The sequence below is a fragment of the Sorex araneus genome, chromosome X (genome assembly GCF_027595985.1).
Source record: "Sorex araneus isolate mSorAra2 chromosome X, mSorAra2.pri, whole genome shotgun sequence".
NCBI lineage: Eukaryota > Metazoa > Chordata > Mammalia > Eulipotyphla > Soricidae > Sorex > Sorex araneus.
This window is the reverse complement of record NC_073313.1, coordinates 69230045-69249335: the sequence shown is the minus strand read 5'-3', so window position 1 is coordinate 69249335 and position 19291 is coordinate 69230045. Positions and strand designations below refer to the sequence as shown.

The window sequence follows — 19291 nt, the reverse complement described above, 5'->3', positions numbered from 1 at the left end:
AGGACCTGCCATGAAGTGGCCAATTAAAGATTAGGAAGTCAGTTCTAGACTTCCCAGCCTGTTTCATGGCAACAGAGATGGATCAGGAGAAAGTGGTTGTCTCTTTCCTTTCTGTGTCACGTGAGTCACCCCAGGGATCCACCAGCATCAAATTCGAGAAAAAGGTCACCAGAACTTAGCCCCCTCCACTTCCTGTCTCAAAATCTAAAGTTGGGCCTTGAGTAGAGAGTTATGCCAGCCCAAAGCTACCCAGACACATGCTCATCTAACCCAACACATGCGCACGCACACGCACACACACATACACAAACATACAATGCACGCACACATATATATGTATACACATGTACACATACATACACATACATGCACACACATATGCACATACATACACACATGCACACACATATACACATACATACACACACGTTTGTAATGGGGGTTGGGGTGGGGGTGGAGAAAATAAAAAAAACTTCCAAAGTTCTGCTTTATTTTTATTTTTTTAAAAAGTACTTTAAAGAAAAAAGTGTTTAGTTTTGCATTTACTCTCTGTATTTGTGTGCATATCTCAGATGAGCAACCTGCTTTGAAAGATTCCACTCTTCTCTGACTTAAGTTGGGGTGAGACTATGCTCATTATCATCTCAAAGGGGAAAAAAACTTGTAAAGACAGCAACAGTAAAACAATCTTTCCCAAGCATTTCAGTAACTTTTTGTACATCTATACTTACCTGTACAATAAGTATTCGTTTGTATAATACAGATGGTTAAAAAGGCTAAGTATTAAATTTATTTTCTTTGTGGCTTATGAAATTTATATTTATTTATTTGAGGCATGTTTTATGTATATGTAAACTATGTCCAACAATAGTGGGAATTTTATTTTGCTGAATTTTTGTAACAAAAAACAAATGAAACTGTGTATGTGAGGGCAAGATACTTAGATTATTGGATCTTCAATCTTATACCTTAAAAAGTTGTGTAACTTAAACGACACTACATAATATGAGCCCTTAGTGCTATTTAGTAATTTCTGGACATAATCACTATTTCAATTCTTATGTAGCATTGGTATATGGTCATCACATTGCTTCAACACCACCTATAAAACAAATAAAATGTGGATTCAAGTTATAGTGTATCTTTTCATTTTTTCACAAGCAATTTCTTTTTCTTGTACTTGTTTCATTACTTTTTACAGATATAACTTTCTGCTATTGCTGAAGAAATCCTGAATTATGTATAATATATAATACTATAAGCTTTAAGTTGAGTGTCTATTGCATTATTACTGATCTGGTTCTAGCTATTGTATTCTTTCTGTTGTATTTCTGACTTGATAATAAAAACAGTCAACCCTGGTTCTATTCAAATTAAGTCAGATAATCAGATATTCCCATGCAAAAATCAAACTCATAAAACAGTTTACAGAAAGAAGATATATATCATCTCATATGACCTCAATGGTAGCATTATAACTAAAGTATACTGTTGATAATCCTATTTTTCAGGTGAGGCAAAAAAGTTAAGGGAATACAATTTATCCAAGATCACAGAAAGTGATGAATTTAAATTTCATGGCTATAAATATGAATTAAATTACAGCTCTCTTGTCATTAATTTTGATATTTCTGTTTAAAAACCTAATAACTACTTAATACTAGTGCCTCTGAACATTGGAAATAATTGCCACAATTCAAATCAACATGGAGCCCATGTAGGTCTAATGTGTTCTTGGATATACCCACTATTGGTTGTCATCCTTTCCCTTTTGCTTATGATATTGGTGGACCCCACAGATGACTTATGTGAGGCAGGGAGGAAAGAGATGGACACTTTCTCCCAATCCACCTCTGCCATGCCGGGACCCAGGGTTACTAGGTTCTTGTCTCACCTCACAAAAAAGAATTTCAGGAGTAGATGATGTAAAAAATAGATTTCATTTGGAGGTCTTCAAAGAAGAGGAAGGAGAGTAACATGCTCAAAAGAGAGCGCAAGCTTCTCCAGAGGTGGAGAAGCCCCTCCACACATCCCAGAATTAGATAGGAAAGTCCACATCTCAACATGGGAGATGTAAGCAACACATGTGCTTGGCCATGTGGGCACAGCAGCACCTGGACTCGGCAGCATATGAACACCCTTCCTTTGTTCAAGGTTACATTTATAGGGTTTTTCCAACCTGCTCCGACATGAGGCTTCTGACTAGGTCAAAGTCCCTTGCTAGGGAGTTTGCCAAAGAATATAGGGTTGGGAGTGGTGGTAGTCTTCTTTGAAATTCCTTTCCTGACCTTCTGTTTCTGCTGGAGCTTCTTTCAGAGGAGTGTCCTGCCTTTTCATGGTCTGTTGCTGGCCAGGTCGTATCAGGCCTTAGTTCCTGTTTTCTGCGAAGTTAGCTGTTTGCAACTTCAGGGCTATTGATACTACTTCCCAGGCAATGTATTGCCATTGCGTTGAGTGAGGGGGCCTCCCCTATCTACCTAACAGCCTACATCACTTGACCTTTCAGAAGGATTTCACTGTTAGCTGCAACTTCTCCAATTTAGTTCATATAGAATGCAATAGAATTGACGGAGTAATGGGGGTCATCTGGAGATCACAGAACTATGGTGCAAACAGCAAAAGTCATGAGCATGTAAATTGTCCTTCTTTGGAAAGAGTGAATTAGGATCTGTTCTCCCAATTTGTTTGCTCGTTGAGGGCTCGTTTTATTTTGTTAGTCTCTGTCTTTTGTGCTGTACTCATCTGAAGATTTTAATATCTAAGAGATAATTATTTCTTATTGATTTGCCTAAGAGGTAGGCTGTGCCATGAATATTGCAAAACTGACCCTATAGCCCTGGCCTGAGGAGCTGGTCACAGAGAATGATATAAACAAATCCACCCACACAAGGACTCTCCAAGCCTTGCGGCAGCCTGAGCTGTTCCTCAGTTGTTCTTACAGACCATTTATTCAGCAGCATATTGCTCCCAACATATGAAGTTCTATTGAAGTTGACAGAGACGTTAAGGATGCTCAGTAAACACATCAACGTTCAGTAGGTACCTAAACAATTTCACGTAGTATTTCACATAGTCAATCTGCTGTCATGACAATTTCCTATTCTATTTTTGCACATGTTGCCTTCTACATCTAAAATATCCTAAAGTGTTTGATTCTATGCTCTTTTTTCTTCTTTTTTTGAGCAGGCATTTGCAACCTCTTGCCACTCATTCTGTTCTAAGTCCAAAACTTTTTACCCAGGGGAATATCCCAATCTTGGGTTTATTTTTTTGTTAGGGTGACAATTTCCCACAGGCTGTGTTAGAAGCCTGTTAGTATATTTCTGTCAAGATCTTTTGACCTGTTGCCTATATTCAAGAATGATTTGGGACAAACGGGTGTTCTTAGAAAGCAGATGTGGTACAGAAGCAAACATAGGAGAGTCAGCAGGGCAGAGTATGTTGTTTGTTGCATTGGAAGCCATGGTCAAGTTCCCACTAGACCAAATATATGCTAGAATTTTAGACATTGTTCTTTTGTGCAACATCACAGCTTTAATCTCCAACATATCTGTGGAATCGCTAAGCAAGGGAACATGCGTAAATTGCTTTTATTTTTAATGTTTGAATGAAGTAGTTTGGTTTTTGTTTTCTGCAAGAAAGAAGCCTGAGTGAGAAAGGGTTATTCTGTGATTTAAATGACCCAGTGCACATAAAGTATTTAGTGGAATCTCAGGTACATCCTGACTGTGCAATATATGAATGTGAGCTGTGAGTAAACACTAAAGTTCTCAGAAAGAGTCTAAAAAATGATGGCTACTTTGGCATAAGGGGAATTCTATTTCTTTACAAATATTTATGGAAATTCCTGAGAACATTTATGAAATTAAGATGGCAGAAGCAAATACAGTAACAAAACCATAAAACTAATAAAGTTTAAATGCATTGAATAATTAAAACATTTTAAAAGTATGTTTGCTGCTAACATTAAAAATATATTTTAAAGTTTCATGTACAATGACTAAAAACATTAGAAATTTTGTCCAAATATTTTTCAGACTGAATATTTAATATATTATGTAGAATGAATTATCCCATATTTCTTAAGGCAGATGGTTAATATTTAAGATGTGTATGGTATGATTACACACAGTTATCTTGATGAGAAACTGAAACCTATATTGTGTTGTAAAGCAATAAAAAAGAAAACAAGAGAAGAACCCTCAGCAAACCTTCTCAGAACCACATATTTAAATAGGTATTTTGCTGTTGTAGTTTGGGGACCACACCCAAAGGTGCTGAGGGCTGACTCCTGGCTCTCTACTTGGGGATCATGCTTAGTGAGCTCAGGGGCCTATAAATAGTGCTGGGGTTTGAACACATATTAGCCACATGCAAAGCAAATGACTTTCTGCTGTATTATATCTTCAGCCCCAATTTAATAGCTTTATTGAGAGTATATATCACATACAATAAGCGGCCCTCATAGGAAATGTATAATTTATTAAAATTTTGATATGTATGCACCCTGAAATCAACACTTCCATGAAGAGAGGGTTCCATCCTCCTAATAGGCTCTTATAGATGTTTCTAGGAAATGTTTTTTGATACAAGTGTCTCATCCAATTAAATAAGCTTCATATATATGTTTGTGTGTATACATATACAGATAGTGTGCACACCATGTGTATACACATATACAGTGTGTATACATATACAGATATATATATATATGTCTGTAGTTTTAAGGTAATCTTAGAGATAACGAATAAAATTTTGACATCTTAACCTAACATGGCACAATCAATTTTTTTACCCTCCCCCAGCATGCCAGAAAATTGCTCCTTCTGACCTTACATATCTCAGCAAACAGCAAACACATTTTCCATTTCCTTATGGCAAAAACCTCCAAGTCATATGTGATACATATTTTTTCATTACCTCTGCAGCTATTATATTGGCCCAAGTCACCATTATCTCTTGCTAAAACCTCTTCACTAGTCATCTGACATTAATCCTTGTCTCCCTTCTGTCTCTGCTGAATGAAGCACCCAGGATCATTAAATGAAAAAGTAAGATCTTGTCAGATGCTATCAGTCCTTTGTCCTAATCCCCCTGATGACTTTCCATCTCACTGCACGAAAGATAAAAGTCCTTAAGGTGACCTACAACATAGTTTCCTGCTACCTCCCCAACTCTGTCTCCTGCCCACTACCTTTCTCTAGCCAGAATGGTTTCCTTTCTGATCTTCAGAAACACAGCACACTTTCACAGAAGGGTCTTCGTGCTTGCTACTCCCTCCCCCAGAATTATCTTACCTCAGATACTTCATGTACCTTATTTCTCTCAAGTATCTGCTCAGCTATCTTGTCCACAAAGCCCTTTTGGACAGGCTTGTTTGAAATATTATCACCTGCATGCTACAGACATTCAATCTTTGTGCCCTATGTGCACAAAAAATTTATCTTTGTGTGGCATTTAAATATTTCACTTATTTGTTTCATCTGTCCTCCCTGCTAGTACATAACCTTCAAGAGGATAGAGATATTTTTCTATTTGGTTACTCTCCTGTATGTTGAGCAGCAAAAGGTATGGGTGATTAAATAAATTTTGTTGAACAAATGAAAGCATCTCAGTAAAGAGCTTTTTCTACTCAAATTAAAGAGGGAAAATGATTAAAGGTCAACTGGCTTTGTAAGTTTCTTCTACAACTATATGAGAGTTAAATTGATTAAAGAAGCAGGCAAAGAAGGCAAACAGACAGCTATTAATAATTTATAAATAGTAAAGGCTTGTCCTGATGATAGATTATAAATTATTAACCCACACTTTCCTTGGCCACATTTAGTAATCAACATAAACTGATCTTCTGATGTGAAACTCCTCTCTTAATCCACACTAATATCTCCTTGAGCTAACATAAAAAAATTGAAAAAAAGAGTAATGCCTAAATGTTTTCATTCATAAACTCCTTCTGCTATCTTTGTTTTCCTATTCTTTCCTTCTGTCATTTTCTCCCTTCTTTTCTTTTATTTCTCCCAAGTTATTTACAACTTAAATATTCAATCATTGTGGCTTATTCTAAATAAATACTGAAATATCTTCCTTCTCCACATTTAGTAAATAGAAGTACCCTGGATTTCTGTGACTATATGCACATCTATCATAAATAAGTTATCCTTATCCCGGTAACAAGAAAATACGGGCTCTCCAAAGAAAAAAACCTACCATAACCAAACATCACCCGGTGATGCCCAGGAGTTACTCCTGAATTATGTACACAGGAAATACTCCTGGCGGTGCTCAGGGGCCCATATGGGATGCTGGGAATCGAACTCGGGTCAGCTGCATGCAAGGCAAACGCCCTACCCTCTGTGCTATTGCTCCAGCCCCTGGATTCCCATTTTAAATAAAAACTGAACATTTCTTGAACTGCACTTGTTGCTCATATTTCTTTAGCTATTTTGTGGCTTTAAAACAAAGAGAAAACTTTGTTTTCAAAGAATTTCCAAATCATTCTCAATCAATACATTTTTAACAAAATTATTTTCTAATTAGTATACTAACTAAAATGAAGTGAAATACCTACTTAATACCAGGAGATGCATAGGAAACTCCAAGGCAATTTTACTAATTTTCAACAGGTACTGTTGTGGCTAGGTAGATAGCTCAAAAAACTGCAACATATGCTTTGGAGGTGTGAGTTCTGGGTTTGATCCCTACTAATACCACTTGGTCCTCCAAACATTGTGGGGAATGACTCTTGAACAACAAGCCAGGAAGAGACCCCAATTACTGTTCAGTGTGACTAAAATTCCCCTTCCCACAAAACAAAAAACATTTCTATGGAATATGAAATTATGAGTGTATGCTCATAGTCTTCTCAAAACATAATACTGGATTCATACAAGATCTTTCTTAGATTCCAGTAAAAGATAAGAATATGTGATTTAGGTGTATATGGGAGTTCTTAATGCTTTGCACCACACCTAGCACATCATGAGCCTGAAATGCTAGCTGAACTAATACAAATATGGTTAATAATTTTGTTGTTGTATATGCATCTCTGTTTGAACATGAAAAAGCTTGTGTAAGTTGACCACATTTGTATCACCTAAGAGTATTTAAGGTGTTCTCAAATCATCTCCAGCTCATGATGATTTTACATTTCTGTCACTCATTTCTATTATGTATTTGGTAAAAAAAATCAAAAGACTTGGAGATGAGCAGAGTAAAAATAAAATATTTTTATATTTATGAACACTGGGGGTTTCAAATCTGACCTTGACTCAATTCTTCTGACGCCATGTGTAAGTCCTGTTAACTAAATTTTAGAGTTTCATGACAATAAAACATCGATGCTTTGTGTTTTATTACTCAAGTCATAACCCTTTCTCTTCAAGAAATATTGTAGCAGAAAAAAATGAAAGAAGCAGCCCTCCTTTCCAACTGGAATCATGGAGGGCACAGAAAAGAAGAAAAAGACGGTCCCTGTTAAGCCAGCAGCAGCGACCGGAGAGAAGAAAAAGAAGCTTCCTGGTGTGCCAGAAACGCTGAAGAAAACGTGAAAGAATTTTGCAGAGCTGAAGATCAAGTACCAGAGAAAGGAATTTTGCTCAAAAGATGCTTCGATGAGACCTCATATCTCTTCATTCTCAGCACTGGAAAACAAATTATCAAATGCTTCCTTTCCAGCAGGTCCAACTTTGGGGGGGGGGGGGAACTCCAAACAATAATAGTGATATTTTTGTTGAAATATTGAATGTAATCAAAGCAAAGAGAAAGTAAAGTGAAATTTATCGGCTACACACATGGGAAGGGAAGTTTACTGGTGTTCTTGGTGGTGGAATATGTGCACTGGTCAAGGGATGGGTGTTCGAGCATTGTGTAACTGAGACTTAAGCCTGAAAGCTTTGTAACTTTCCACATGGTGATTCAATTAAAAAAATGCTTAGGAAGGTGAGGAGGAAGCTGATCAGAATCAGATGTATCAATGGTGTGAGCCTCAAGGTCCGGAAGGTGGTACAGCTTCTCCGCCTTCGCCAAATCTTCAATGATACCTTTGTTAAACTCAACAAGGCTTCGATTAAGATGCTGAGGATCGTGGAACCCTTTATTGCTTGGGGATACCCAAACTTGAAGTCAGTGAATGAATTGATCTACAAGCGTGGTTATGGCAAAATCCACAAGAAGCGAATTTCCCTCACAGATATCACGAACTGATAGCGTGAACAGCATCCTCTGAATGGAGGATCTGATTCATGAGATCTATACTCCTGGAAAACGCTTCAAAGAGGCAAATAACTTCCTCTGGCCCTTCAAATATCTTCTCCCAGGGGTGGGATGAATAAAAAGACCATTTTGTAGAAGGTGGAGATGCTGGCCACAGAGAAGACTATCAACTGGCTGATTAGACGGATGAACTAAGGTAGCTACCGTATTTTTATAATCTGGTCAGTTAATAAATGACTGCTTTCAAATTGGAAAAAAAAAGAAAGAAGCAAATATTGTGAAATCTCAAAGCATTTTACTGGTCAACGTGCACAATGATTCAGTATCTAATGAATGAATGCTCTATTACACGGACAGGCATTTAGTAATTAGTAATTCTAAAGTCTCTTCTAGTAAATTTCCAACTATATATCTACCTTAATTACCCTATGTCTTATTATGGAGATGATAAATTACACTTTGTTGAAAAAGTACTTCGATCATCCTCACACCTAAGCCCTAAAATCGAAAGTAGAATCACAGTGTTCATGGATTCATCAAAATTCTTACTATTATTTTGGAAGTTTGGTGATATTTTTAAGTAAAAGTTTCTCTTATTTTCTTAAAAAAATGCTAAAAATATGCAAATGATGTGCTGAAATTTCCACAGCAGCCCAGATAAAAAATGAAACATGTTTCCTGAAAAGTTATAGATATTATATCTTTATGATTCTTGTACATGTACCAGCACTTTTAAGTAAATAACTATAACAGCTAAGCAACCTTTTAATGTTTAAATTTATATTTTTCAAATAAAGAGATTTCACTATATCAATGACTAACAGCTAGAAAGTGACCTGTTTTCAAATTAAGTTTAATTCTGAGTCAAATAAATTTATATAGATTCTTTTTCACAGAAACCAAGAATAATCTGTCCAGGGCTTTATTTCCATTTTTCCCTCTCACTATATTTCTCTGAAATTTTGGATTCATCTCTAACCTCTTAGCCTTTTCATCTGTGAAATGCACTGATCACCAGGAATAGATTCAAGTTTTGCAAAACTCCAAACTTCACATTCATTGAGGTTTTCTTTGAAAAAAAGAGGAAAGTACTATGAAATATAGCACTCTAAAAATTACCTACAAGATTGAATAACTTTTAATTTGTTTTCGCATTACATTCACTTCAGCTGGTTTCAATGCCATGTTCTAAGATAAGGTATCATATAATGCTCATGATGACTCCTTATACAATATATTTATATTTTGCCCTAATTCTACAAGTGGGAACGTGATGATTATAAAACGTCTACTTCTCAGCAATCCTATATTTCTATATATATAATGACTGAGTAGGTGCTTAAAGTGACCTTGCTCCTTATGTAACTAGTCCTTAAGAAATTAAAAAAAAACACTTTCTTGTTCTCCCTTTTATACTGCTCTCCTCAGAAAAGAGATAAACATTATATAGATGATTAGATGATTTACTTGTTTATGAGATACCACCTCACACCACAGAGACTGGAACAGATTTGAAAGAACAAAAGAAACTGGTGTTGGCATGGATGTGGGGAGAAAGGGACACTCCTACACTGCTGGTGGGAATGCCAACTGGTTCAACCCTTTTGGAAAACAATATAGACACTTCTCAAAAAATTAGAAATTGAGCTCACATTTGATCCAGCTATACTACTTCTGGTAATATATCCTAGAGAGGAATAAAAGTATGGTCAAAATAACATCTGAACTTGTATGTTCATCACAGCACTGTTTACAATAGCCAGAACCTGGAAAAATCCCAAGTTCTCGAAAACAGATAACTGGTTAAAGAAACTTTGGTCCATCTACACAATGGAATACTATGCAACTGTTAGAAAAGATGAAGTCAAGAACTTTGCTTATAAGTGGATCAACATGGAAAGTATCATGCTAAGTGAAATGAGACAGAAAGAGAGAGAGAGACAGACATAAAAAGATTGCACTCATCTGTGGAATATAAAGTAACAGAATGGGAGACAAACACCCAAGAATAGTAGAGCTAAGTAACAGAAGGTTTGCTGCACGGCCTGGAAACCGGCCTCACATGGTGGGGAAAAAGGCAGCTCAGATACAGAAGGGAACACCAAGTAAAGTGTGGTTGGAGGACTTGCTTGGGATGGGAGATGTGTGCTGAAAGTAGACTATAGATCAAACATGATGGCCAATCAATATCTCTATTGCAAACCACAACACCCAAAAGGAGAGAGAGGACAAAAGGGAATGCCCTGCCACAGAGGAAGAGTGGGGTGGGGGTGGGAGGATGGAATGGGGTTGGTGGGAGGGATCCTGGGAGCTGCGGTGGTAGAGAATGAGCACTGGTGGAGGGATGGGTACTCGATCATTGTATGATTGAAACACAAGCACGGAAATACGTAAATCTGTAACTTGTACCCCACGATAATTCACTAATAAAAAACTTTAAAAAAGAAATTGAAAAAACACTTTCTTGCTCTCCCATTTGCATTGCTCACCTCAGAAAAGAGATAAACATAATATAGGTGATAATTTATGAGCATTTACTTGCTTATTAAAATTCCATTCAGTCATATATGTTGAAAATGTCAAAAGACACTTAAGTACATGGTGAATAAGATGCATTACCTTGTTTGATGAGCAAAAGGAAGTCTGAAATTTGGTGTCTTACTGCTCTGTTAGTATGAATGAAAATTGGTGGATCTACATTAAAAATGCTAGAGAGATTTCTGAAACATCAAAATGAAAATACCATATCCAAGTTACATGAAAATACTAATGCAAAAAGATATTTGTACCCCTACATTTATAGCAAAATTGTTCACAGTAATCTAAGCATAGAACCCACCTAAATGTCCATTTTTTTATTTATTTTTTTAAGTTTTATCAAATCACTGTGAGATACAGTTACAAACTTGCATGGTTATGTTTCAGTCACATAATGCTGAAGCACCCATCCCTCCACCAGTGAACATTTTCCATTACCATTGTTCTCAGTGTCCCACCCGCCACCCCCTCCCCATCCCACTCCTTGCCTCTGTGGCAGATACTATCCTTCTTACTCTCTCTCTAATTTTGGGCATTACAGTTTACAATACAGATACAAAAACGCCATTTTGTTTGGTCCTTGGTCTACTTTCAGCGCATATCCCCCACCCCTGGTGATTCCTCCAATTATCATTTACTTAGTGGTTCCTTCTCCATCCCATCTGCCTTTTCCCCCAGCATGTGGGGCCATTTTCTAAACCATGGTGTGATCCTCCTGGCCCTTATCTCTACTGCCTTTAGGTGTTAGTCTCATATTTGCTACTTTATATCCCACAAATGAGTGCAGTCAAAATGCCCGTTTTTAGATGACTCACTAGATAAAGAAGCTGTGACAAGGGAATAGAATACTAGTATTATCTTTTAAATGATGAAATTATGCACTTTGAATCTCGATGTGTGTATATAAATGAAATAAGGACCTGTAAAACAATTGCCAGATGGTTTGCTTATACATGGAATAAAATAACTACATTGAATAATTTGGACAGATGCAGAAAATTTGTGCTGAGACTCAGTAAAATCAGCATTTAGCAAATAGAGAGGAAGGACTGAGGGAGAGGAGAGTGGGATTGGTAAATGATCAACAAGATGAGACTTTATGGATCTGGTAATACAGTGAAATTGGGGGTATGTGTGATGAATCCTACACACATAAATCACGATCTATATATGCCCTTTAAATGCTGTAATGTTGTAAACTAGTAGTAAATCAATTTTTTAATGGAATGACCATGAGATCAGTTACAAAGCTTTCCAGTTTAAGTCTCAGTCATGCAATGATCAAACATCCATCCCTTCACCAGTGCACACCCTCCACCACTAAGAACCACAGTATATCCCCCACCTCACCCCTCCCCCTGCCTGTGTGGGAGCTGATTTCCACTATACTCTCTCTCCACTTTGTTCACATTCAATATTTCGACAAAAGACCCACCATTATTATTTAGAGTTTCCCCAACAATCAGACCTGCCGAAAAGGCATCATTAGATAATTTGTTTTCTATTGCTGATTATGAAGAGCATATGATATAACATGGCTGCAAAATGGCCATGCAATTTTAAATTTCTGATATTTTAGTAATAAGTCTGGAGAGATTTCTGCCAAAAGCCTCTGGGTTCCGAGATTGGTTTGTGTGCTTCTGGAATCATGGCTGTTTAAGAGCCAGAGGAGCCATTTGTGGGCGGCGACTTGGGGCCTCTTCTGGGAGGGGAGAGAGGTCGGTTCCACCCTCAATCCCATGAGGCCCGAGTCCTGTCACTGCAGTCTCATAGCTGGCTGTACAAGAGGCTCTGAAAATTTGGTAGCCACCACGTCGCCAGAAGGAAAAGGCAGAAGGGACAAACACCCTTCCCCACCCTGGGTGGCATGGTGTTGTAGTTTAATGCTCAGCCTAGATGCATTTCTGCCAAAAGTCACTGGTTTCCAAGATTGGTTTGTGTGCCTCTGGGATCATGGCCGGGTTCTTTTTTTGCACTTTTTTTAATCACACCCAGCAATTAACAGGAGTTACTGCTGGCTCTGCATTAAGGAATTACTCCTGGCGGTGCTCAGGGGATCATATGGGATGCTGGGAATCAAACCCGGGTTGGCCACATGCAAGGCAAACGCCCTACCTGCTGTACTATCGTTCCAGCCCCAATAAATCAAATTTTTAAATATATATATATATATATATATACATACATATACAGGGTTGCTCATATACAGGGTGTCATATTGTTGGAGACAAACTAATACCTTCCAGTTAGAATATAGAGCAGCCTGCTTTATTTGGGAAAATCAAAATTGGAGAATTATTAGGAAGTACCTCAATGAATTAAATAGAGAGCTTTAATTGAGAAAGAAGGAATTAAGTGAGCATATTTCCTCTAAAATATGTTAAAGAAAAAGAAGTTGCCGTAGCTTGAGATTCTACCTGAGACAGGATAGAGCTTTACAGTCCATGTTTGGATGTCTTTACAAACCAGCCTAAATGAAGCTACTCCATCAGATGTATTTTTAATAACCCAAGAACTAGTAAAATTCTAGCACATCTTTAACCTAAAGCTGTTCTCAAGCTCATAAACTCATACTGTTTAGAGGCCAACTAAGGGCCTACTATTCACAGGCCAACTAGTACAAATCCATAACTTTTTATATGAATAGTAAGTACTTAAACACTGAAACAAGGCATTTCATATAAATTATTATAGCTTTCAGCTCAACACTAATGCAACTTGCTGTTGTCTGCTACTCAGAGCTAAAAATAAAGTGTTCTTCAAATGATTCATTAGGTTATTTCTTAATCAATGGTAAATAATCCTGACAAAACTGCATTGATTCAAAAGTTTAATAACTTCTAAAATAGCAATTTTATTGTTTGCAAATAAATTGTGCATTCAATCTTGATTTAAGATATTTGAGGTCAAAATAGTTTCTTATTAATAACAAGACATATTGAGTGCTAACAAAAACAAAACTGATTCATTCATTTTGACAACAAAACATAAATATTTATCCTGGTCCCATTAAGTCATTTACCTTTTCGTTATTTTGAGTTTTCCCAAATATTTGATAAAATAAAACTTCAATTTTAGTAAAACTTTTATCTTGTCAAAAAACAAGCATAGAGGCTGGAGGGCATGATATGCACATGTTAGGCCCAGTTGGGTCCCTGAACCCCCTTGGACCCCTGAGCACCACTGGTAGTGACCTTCCTCAAACACGGAGCTAAGAGTAGTCTTTCACTAAAAGAAACAATCAAAAAGCAAACATAGGTTCTAAAAAGGAATTCATTAGATATTTGACTTCAATTTACCTACAGGCCCAATTTCTCACTCTGCAGCTATACCTCAAGCATCTCCTTTCAGTGACTTGCCCCTGGAAACTCTGAATCCCATGCAGAGAGAACTCTCAGAACTCGTATATGATGACAAGGCAGGATAATTGGAGACATCCCTTGAAGCTTTGTTGACTATATGCAGTTAATCTGTTTCTGGGAGTGGGAAACAAACATTAGTTCTTTTATGTCAACCTAGTGTATTTGTGCTTGGTCTGGGTTTTGCTAATGTTGAACTGTCTTATTTCCTCTAAACGTTGGGCAGAAACTAGTTTCAACTGAGAATGCGTGTCATCCAACATACCTCTCCATTTTCCAATGTGGGAATAGTTTTCACTGAACTTCCTGCCTATGGCATACACTTGACCCTTGGCTGTATGGAATTAAAATGCACAAGTCAATTTATAGGCAGATTGATTTTCAGTCTGTGAATTGTGTATTTATTAATTCAATCAACTGGAAATGCCAGTTTGACTTAATCCTAGGATTTAGAACCCACATATATAGAAGAGTCAAGTGTGAGTTATACTCAGATTTTCCACAGCATGGTTGGCCAATATCCCAAACACTCAAGTTTCTTAAGAGTCACTGGACTTAGTTACTAAAATACTAAAATACAGAAATCCAAAACCATGTGCCTGCTAGTGCGGCCACTTGACCTCATATCTCTTCATTCTCAGCAATGGAAAACAAATTATCAGATGCTTCCTTTTCAGCATGTCCGACTTTAGGGGGGAGAAACTCCAAACAATAATAGTGAGTTTTTTGTTGAAATATTGAATGTAATCAAAGTAAAGTGAAAGTAAAGTGAAATTTACCAGTTGCACAGGCAAGGTGGGGGGCTGGGGAGGTGGGGGGGTGGGGAGAGGTATACTGTTATTCTTGGTGGTGGAATATGTGCACTGGTGAAGGGATGGGTGTTCGAGCATTGTATAACTGAAACTTAAACCTAAAAGCTTTGTATTTTCCACATGGTGATTCAAGAATAAATTTAAAAAAAAGAAGAGAGCAACACAGACGGTCCTGGGTGGCCAGGACATGGAAAGCAAATGCGGCCACATGACCTCTTATACTCTAGTCAACTGATGTACCAAAAGGAGCAAACATTTGTCTGGGTTTTACCTATATGTTTGTAATTTGTCATACAAGGGCTTAAATGGCTCCATTGTGAAATATAACAATTTTCACACACTTCTCTTTTGGTGATGGGAAGGTGCTTGGTGGTGGGATTGGTGTTTGAATATCATCTGTAATGAACCATTGTGAACAACTTTATAAAAATGAAATAAAATTAAGTTTTAAAGGCAAAAAAGAGTCAACAATATTTTAAAGGAATTCTTTCATTTTTATTCTACTCTCCAAGGAGCACATCATATAAAGTACAATATTGAAAACTTGGGGGGGAATTAGAACTAGAATCATGTTCCTATGTCAACAAGCCTATCTTCAACAATGTTATACTGCTTAATATTAATAGGGTGATAGGGTGAAATTTATCTTGATAGCACTTCACTGAAATTTGCTACATTGTGGGCATCGAATATGTGTTTGATGAATGAATAAAAATATCACAGTATACATTGATGCAAGTATACAAAGTAAAACAATTCTTGATAATTACAAATTACCCCCTTGAGAAATAGATCTTGCCAAATGAAAACCTTTTGATTTTTCTGAGTATTTTTTAAGAAATTATTCTTTAGGGAGCAATAGAATAGAAGGTAGGGCTTTTGCCTTGCATGCTGTTGACCCAGGTTCAATCCCGGCATCTCATATGGTCCCCAGAGCACCACCAGGAGTAATTCTTGAGTAGTGGAGAGCCAGAAGTAAACCCTGAGCATCACTGGGTATGACCAGAAAAGCCAAAAAAAATTAAAAATATTTCTCCATAGTGAATGCATTTTAAAACAATTATTCTTTAGGGCAGAGGGTGAGAAGTGGCAGAGTGAAAATACAGCAGTTTGATGCTTGTCTTGAATTCAGCTGATTTGTGTTCAATCCCTCTAATTCCACATATGGGCCTTGAGCACTGCCAGGAGTAAACCCTGAGCACAGAGCCAATAGTAAGCCCTGAGCATTTCTGAGTGTGGCCCAACACCCCCAAATTGTTCATGTTTTTATTTACGGATACACCTGACATTGCTTGGGAGTTACTATTAACCCAGTCCTTTGGAGTTTAATTCTGGAGGTGCTCATGAAAACATGTAATTTCCTGGGATCGAATTCCATGGCCTCTAGCATGCATATCATATGCTGCAGCCCTTTGAGCTATCTCTCTTGACCAACACTCCTGACTATTTTTATGGGTTTATATATGTAGCACTGTAGCACTGTCTTCCCATTGTTCATCGATTTGCTCGAGCGGGCACCAGTAACATCTCCATTGTGAGACTTGTTACTATTTTTGGCATATGGAATACTCCACGGGTAGCTTGTCAGGCTCTTCCGTGTGGGCGGGACACTCTCCCTAGCTTGCTAGTTCTCCAGGAGGGATGGAGGAATTGAACCTGGGTTGGCCACGTGCAAGGCAAACGCCCTACCTGCTGTGCTATCGCTCCAGCCCATATATGTAGGCATATGATTCAAGACTAAACACAGAAAAATAAAAATTCTGACTGAGGTGAAGAATTGGGGAAGTCTCAATGAAATTATAGCCAGAGGACATGAGGTGAATCATGTGGAGGAAGGCAGGTGAACACAGCCCATGTGGCATGGCTCTGTGAGGTTAGACACTCTAAAGGATATAAGTTCTATGTGAATGCTTCAGAGGCAAGTATACATTTGAAAACTAGGGATATCTAATTATTGACAGTGAAATTGTTGGGTCCTTTCAACACACACATTTCTCCTCCATAACTCTGATTCTCACATTTTGGCTCAAGCTCAAAAACACAATATTGTGTAAAAAGAGGAAAAGAGCAAGTTGCAAAAGAAAATGTATGATATGATACTATTTATGTCAAAGATAAATACACAAAACAATTCTAAATTTAAGTGTATGCATGCCAAAAGACAAAAAGCATGAGAGAAAACCCCCCACTGGGATAATGCTGTTGGGGAGGGGCAGAGAAAGAGAGCTGAGGTTGGGGGTGTTCAGTGATGCCTTCTAGCACATTCTAGCACCTTTGGGAATATGCATGGAAAATGTTCACTTTTTAGATCTGTGTGGTGGTTTTAGCGACATCATATATATATGTATATATTTCTATACATATATATGATAATGCTCTCATATACACATGATACATATATATGTTCTCTTATCTCAATGCTTGAACTATTTTATAATTGGGCTGGAGTGATAGTGCAGTGGGTAGGGTGTTTGCCTTGCATGCAGCCAACCCAAGATTGATTCCTCTGCCCCTCTCCGAGAGCCCAGTAAGCTACTGAGAGTATTCTGCCCTCACGGCAGAGACTGGCAAGCTCCCCATGGCATATTCAATATGCCAAAAACAGTAACAATGAGTCTCACAATGGAGACATTATGGGTGACCGCTCCAGCAAATCAATGAGCAATGACAGTGACAGTGACAGTGACAACTCTGATTCTCACATTTCCCTCAATTTTTAATAAAGTCTACCACATTTTCTAAAGATTTTCAGTTTCTAATGAAAAGTAGATGAGCAGCTTTGTTTTGTTTTAGTTTACTACTGTGAAGGAAAAGAGATATGACTCGGTACCAGAATTCCAATGTTACTGGTGACCTTTAGATTGTAAATTCTTTCTTCATTGTGGTTACATAGTATTTCACTATATATATATATATATATGCCATATCTTTACCCATTCATCTGTTTTTGAAGGTCTGCCTTGTTTCCATATCCTGGCTATTGTACTAAGTGCTGCAATGAACATAGGTATGTGCATATATTTTTGAAACATTGTTTTAGTCATTAGGTATTAAATACAAAGAAGTGCAATAGCTTGTCATATGGGAGCTCTATTTTATCTCTTTTTTTGAGAAACCTCCATATTCTTTCATAGGGGATGATGGTTCTCTCAAACTATAATAATTAAATAAAATAATAAGGGTTTTTTTTAGCTTTTTGGGTCACACCCAGCAATGCTCGGGGGCTACTCCTGGCTCTTCACTCAGGAATTACTCCTGGTGGTGCTCGGGGATGCTGGGAATCAAACCTGGGTCAGCCGTGTGCAAGGCAAACGCCCTACCCTCTGTGCTACTTCTCCAGCCCCTAAAATAATAAGTTTAATAAGCAGGAGGAAAGCAACCATGGGCAATTGATGGAAGGTTGCTGTCACTGATCATGCATTTGTATTTGGAGTTGGAACATTGTATGCCTGAAACTATTATTAACAACATTGTAAATCATAATGCCCAAATTAAAAATCTTTTGAAGGTTATAAATTCTTATGAAATCCTGGGTTCAATTCCTAGCACAGCATAAAGAAACAAAATAAAAACATCATAAATTTGGCACAAATTGTCAAATGTTCAAAAGGGTATCAGAAGACCATAAGCTGTGGCATAAGGGTTCAAGACATTTTATCGTGTACCCAATGATTTTGTAAATCACACAGCAATCTGGGTTACTTCAGGTATTAGAGAGTCCTAAGTTTTTATAACATTAATATATCAGAGATCTAAAGGGAGTTTTGTCCTCAATGAAATGAGATCCTGCAAGGGAAAAACAAACCCTTAGTCTCATGGGCAATGCATTACAAAGAGCTAAATATACTCTTATGGATAGATGCCAAGGAAAAGGAGTTAGATATATAAAACATTTCCTAAGAGGAGATGGAATAAAAAGGCTTGTGTAACTCACATTTAAGTGAGCAAGGAACAGCAAAATGGCTCTTTCTTTCTTTATTCAGGATGAGGAGGCATGCTATACAGGAAGCAAACATCATCCATAAAGGACCTCTGAGTAGTGAAAGAAGCTTACAGGTAGCAATCAAAATGAAATTTGTCCTTGAGGGTATTGCATTAAAAGTCTCTACATCACGTTAGATCCTTGGTACTCCAAAGTTAAAAAAAAGACCACAAAACACACCATCTCTAAGACAGTAAGACAGCTGCAGTGGGCTTGGATTTCAATGTAAAAGCAGCCTAAAAGACATTTTCAAAACTTGGAGTCACATCTCTAACACTTACACTGATTGTATAATTAGCAATGAAAAGCAGAAACAGGGCATTGGTAATATCTGCACTTTTAATGCTGATACTTTTGCTGACATGGAAACTCAAAACCTTAAAATGTCT

The 19291-nt window shown here is 37.4% G+C and overlaps 1 pseudogene; it reads left to right on the top strand.

Moving 5' to 3' along the window:
• The first annotated feature begins 7436 nt into the window (after positions 1 to 7436).
• LOC101542220 (60S ribosomal protein L7-like) lies at positions 7437 to 8406 on the top strand (annotated as a pseudogene).
• Positions 8407 to 19291: the final 10885 nt, after the last annotated feature.